This window comes from Acanthisitta chloris, unplaced genomic scaffold (genome assembly GCF_000695815.1).
Source record: "Acanthisitta chloris isolate BGI_N310 unplaced genomic scaffold, ASM69581v1 scaffold630, whole genome shotgun sequence".
Classification (NCBI taxonomy): Eukaryota; Metazoa; Chordata; class Aves; order Passeriformes; family Acanthisittidae; genus Acanthisitta; species Acanthisitta chloris.
Window position 1 is genome coordinate 61244 of NW_008650916.1, and position 5489 is coordinate 66732.

Consider the following 5489-nt stretch of genomic DNA (forward strand, 5'->3'; position numbering starts at 1 on the left):
TTATCAGCATTCTCATCCTCAGAGCCTTCCATGTTCCCTTCAGAAAAACAATAATACATCTCCAGCACTGCAAAGTTTGAACTTGGCTCTACATTGAGCAAATGTCCCCAAAGTTCAGAGCTCTTCCAAGCCATCTGATTTCCTCTGAGAACATCTTTAGACAAGCACTTATTAAAATTTTCCTTGAAGTAGAAACATTGTATCTGATTTTATCTGTTCTTTTTTATTTTAGTAGGAGATTTGGTTTTGCCTCCACAAGTGTGTGTTTTTGACCTGTAATAAAATCTGTATTGTAGTAATGGATAATTCTGAACAAGCAAGTAATTATTCCAGTAAATGCAAGGGAGGGTACAAACAACTACATCCCTCTGAACTTTCTGTGCCCCTTTTCAGAAATAAACATGTACTTTGAGCAAAAGAACAGAATTTCTTGTGATTCTGCAGGGCCATAGCAGAGTGCTGTCTATAGCCACATAATTAGAAGGAAGGTTAATGAATTGCTAAAGCACATGTTTCCAGTGGATAAATCAGATAGAAAGTATATTTAAGTGGCCTAACAGTTTATTAAATGAGATTATAATAGACACTTTGCCCCTTGTCAAGTGTCATTTCAAGACAAATTGATGTAATTCTTTACCTCAGGAAAGTCCATTAGTAAAAAAGCACTGTAATCTCTACTGAAAAAGCACTGTAAAGTAAAAAAGCACTGTAATCTCTACTGATACACACCAGTGTCAGCCACAGTTTCTTTTGTTCTAAATATTTTCTCCTTTTTAATTTGGGTCTGAATGTTTTCTCCTTTTTTCTTTTCTATTCCTTGACCTTTCATATCTTCTCTCTGATTTTCTAGCAAAAATAGAGATCAGCTTCAGCTGTGAGTTCAGATACACTTTTTCTAACACTTATTGCTGTATTGGAGATTTCCTTCTTTTGCTCTGCTTCAACACAGTGTTTGAAGGGACATTTCCATGGAGTGCAGCTGGATTCAGAAGCTGATGTAGGGTATAATCAGTCTTTTTCATACCCTTCCCTAGGAAAGAAGAGTGGAGGGACACCACACCACCCATGCCAGTTTGCCAATAACTAAAGGGGCTTCCTTTATGTCTGTGAAGGTTGATGCCCCACCAAGGTCTGGAGGTGGCCTAACTGGAGAAGAGGAAAGTACACATTTCTAGGGAGGCTACTCTCTCACTGGCATTCCAGGGGACCAGCTCCAGCACTGCTGCTCTTTACAGCCACCTGGACCTTTGAGAACTGTTTCACAAATGAACTTTAACCAGAGCATTTTAGCAAAGGAGGTTAGAGGTCTTTCTGTCTAAGCTATGATATCTATGCACCTGATTTTGCTGGGGGAGGATGGCATTTCTTCTTAGTGTTTCAGGAGATGAGGACACCTTTTGAAAGCTTCCCAATACCAAGCTGCAACAATGATACTGTTGGTAATACTGTTGGGGGAGTGTCTTAATAGTAGGAAAAAACCATCACCTCTCATTCTTCTTTTCTCTGGCATGAATTTCAACTATATTTAAAAAAAATAAATAGAAAGCTGATGATATGAAGAAGGCAGACAGCAACATTCATTGTTCTCATGGTGCTTTCAAGCCTCAAATATGTAGAAGCAACACCTGGTTTTACGAGAACAAGACACCAAGAATGTGCTATAATATTATCGTCTCGCTAAAATCTGTGTCTTGATTGCACTTGTAGTACATATTCCAATGTCTCATTATGCAGGTATTTTTCCCAGTTCATCACAAAGGTCTGTCAAAAAACAGCTACTGTCTAAGCACCCAATTCTGCTTCTTATCTGAATATTGTTTGTCTGCTTATACAAATTCAACTGAATGCATCTCTGTCATCTGTAATAGGGTAATAGGCCTAAAAATTACTCAGTGTCATCTTGCATCTTTCACTTAGGTACAGAAGATGTTTCAAACCTAAACTGTTGGTTTTCTTACACCTTTTCCTTTCCGCTCCTTGTAGCATTTTCAGATATCATCTCCCAAAAACTGCAACAGGGAGAAAGAACATAAAACTTTACGATGCCAGTGTTATTTTCCTGGGCTGAAAAGCCATAGAATCACAGAATACCAGGTTGGAAAGGGACCTCAAGGATTACCTGGTCCAGCCTTTCTTGGCAAAATCATGGTCTAGACAAGACAGCCCAGCACCCTGTCCAAGTGAATCTTAAAAGTGTCCTATGCTGGAGAATTCACCACTTCCCCAGAGAAAATGTTCCAGTGGCTGATTGTTCTCACTGTGCAAAGTTTTCCTCTTGTGTCCAATCAGAATCTCCCTAGGAGTAACTCGTACCCAATATTCCTCAACTTTTCCATGTGACTGCTTACAAAATGGGAGCTTCCATCTTCTTTTTAACCATCTTTTTAAGACTGGAGCATGACTATAAGACCTTTCCTGAGCCTTCCTCTCTCATAGCTGAACAAAGCCAGTTCTCTCAGTCTTTTCTTATATGCCAGACTTCCCAGCCCATGGAACATCAGTCTAGACCCTCTCAAGACTGTCAACATCTTTGTTGAATTAGAAGGGTAAAAACTACAAAAACTCATGGGTTGAGATAAAGACAGTTTAATAGAGAAAGCAAAAGCTGCACACACATGCATAGCAAAACAAGGAATTAATTCACTGCTTCCCAAAGACAGGAGGTCTCCAGATGTCCCCCCTTCCCCCTTCTTCCTCCCACCTTATATACTGAGCATGATGTCACATGGTATGGAATATCCCTTTGGTCAGTTTGGGTCACCTGTCCCAGCTGTGTCTCCTCCCAGTCTCCCATGCATCCCCAACTTCCTTGCCAGCGTGGCAGTTACGGAAAGCAGCAAAGGCCTTGACTCTGTGTAAGGTCTGCTCAGCAACAACAAAAACATCTCTGCATTATCAACTCTGTGTTCTGCACAAAATCCAAACATAGCCCCACACTAGCCTCTGTGAAGAAAGTTAACTCTACTTCAGCTCAAACCAGCACATGCATAGAGGGGACCAAGACTGAGCACAGTTTTCCAAGTGTGGCCTGACAAGCACTGAGTGGGATAATGACTTCTTTGTCTCTGCTGGTGATGTCCTTTTTAATGCAGCCCAGCATCTTGTTGCATTTCTTTGCCACAGCAGCACACTGTTTGCTCACATTGAGCTGCTTGTCTACCAGGAGCCCCGGGACCCTTTCCACAGAGCTCTTCTCCAGATGGGAAGATCCCAGGCTGTGCTGCACTCCTGGATTATATTTTCCCAGGTGCAAGACCTCACCCTTCCCTTGTTAAACTTCATAAGGTTCTTGTTATCCAACTCTTCCAGCCAGGTCTTCCTGCAGGATGTCTCTCCCTTCCAAAGTATCTTCCCTTCCCTGCTCAGTTTGATATCATCAGTAAACTTTGTCAGGGTACACTTGATCACTTCTGAAGGTATTAAACTGTGCCAGGCCCAATACTGATTCCTGGGCAGCCCCACTTGCTACAGGTTGCCAGTTTGAAAAGGAGCAATTTAGCAGCACCCTCTAGGTGCAGCCTGTCAGCCAGTTCTTCACCCACTGCACAGACCACTTGTCCAGACCATATTCAATCCGTTTTTCCAGGAGGCAGGTGTGGGAAACAGTATCAAAAACATTGTAGAAATCCAGGCAGACAGTGTCCCCATGCAAAGTTCAGGCGCAGTATCACCAGCTAATGCGTAATTTGTATTTGCAACATTAATTAAGCAACCTATAAACATTCCACACTATGCAGTCTGGTAGGAGCTGGTGTCCAGGCTGGATTGCCTGGAGCCAAGATAATAATGCAGCCCTGCTGGCATGACATGTTCATTAATGGCCTGTATGCTGCCTGTGTGCTGAAGCTAAGGGGGGAAAAATGTCTCAAACCGTAAACCCATGGCCTTACAGTAAAGTAAAGAAGGAAAAATTCCCAGTATCTGTGTTACTGATACAACCCATTGCCCTGAGCAAGACAGGCAAGGTACACTGTGCTGCTCCATTGGGGCCAACCAACCAGGGTCCTCTCACAACAGCCCAGTGCTGGCGTTCCCAATTTCAATGTGCTTCTCATCTGTCCCTCCTCATACAGTACTGCCAGGCTGCTTTTCGTGTAAATGGGCTTTGACATGAAACAGCAAATCAGCTTACTGAGCATATTTTTATAAATAAACTATATTTTTAAAAAACCAAACCAAGTTAAAAAAAAAAAGAAGCCATCCACCTGTTCAATATTCATTTATCTCAAATGGTGCTAGTCCTGCTTAAAGCAGTTAGAATCATAGAATCATCAAGGCTGTAATAAACCTTTAAGATCAAATCCAACTGTCCACCTAGCACTATCACTGTAACCCCTAAACGATTAAATCATATACCCTAGTGCCATATCCAGATGCCTCTTAAACACCTGCAGGGATGGTAACTTGACCACCATCCTGGACAACCTATTCCAATGTCTGACCACCCTAACAGTGAAATAAAAATTCTAATATCTAATTTGAATCTCGTTTGCCTCAGCATAAGGCCATTCCCTCTAGTCCTCTCACTGCAGGCATGGCAGAAGAAACCAACACCCACCTCACCACAACCTCCTTTCAGGTAGGTGTAGAGTGCAATGAGGTCATCCATGGGCCTCCTTTTCTCCAGACTGGACAAACCCAACTCCCTCAGCCATTCCTCATAAGATGTGTTCCAGATCTTTTACGAGCTTCATTGCCCTTCTCTGGACTTGCTCCAGCACCAAAATGTCCTTTTTAAAGTGAGGGACCCAAAACTGAACACAGCACTCAAGGTGTGGCCTCATCAATGCCAAGTACAGAGGGATGATCACTTCTCTAGTCCTACTGACCACGCTGTTCTTGATACAGGCTAATATGCTGTTGGCCTTCTTGGCCACTTGGACACACTGTTGTCTCATATTGAGCTGGCTGTGAACCAACATTCCCAAGTCCCTTGCTGCTGAACAGCTCTCAAGACACTCCTGCCCCAGCCTGTATTGCTGTATGAGGTTGCTGCAACCCAGGTGCAGGACCCACCACTACACCTTATTGAGCCTCATGCAGTTATCCTCAGCCCATTGATTTAGCCTGTCCAGGTCTCTCTGTAGAGTCTTCCTACCCTCAAGAAGATCAATACTCCCACCCAATTTAGTGTCATTTGCAAGTTAGGACCACTTATTACAAAGCCTTCATTGTAAAGGAGAGTAAGGACCATTAGTTTACTATGTGCACAGGCAGAATGATGACAAAAAGATACAAGCACCTGGAATTGCTCCAGGCTATCAAGAACAGTTCTACAGCTGGGCAGAGTGGGTTCATTCTGCCAACTTCTTTCATCAGTTTGTGCCTCTTTTTCTTTGGGTTTTAAGCTGTTTGGGCCATGCACAATCTTATTATGTATATAGTGCGTCTAGTGTAAGAGGTTACCTAGAACCTCAAAGAAAGAGGTTTGTCTCCCTCCTCAAGGCTTTTCATGTGAACATAGATAAAACTGAGAGTAAAATATGTTA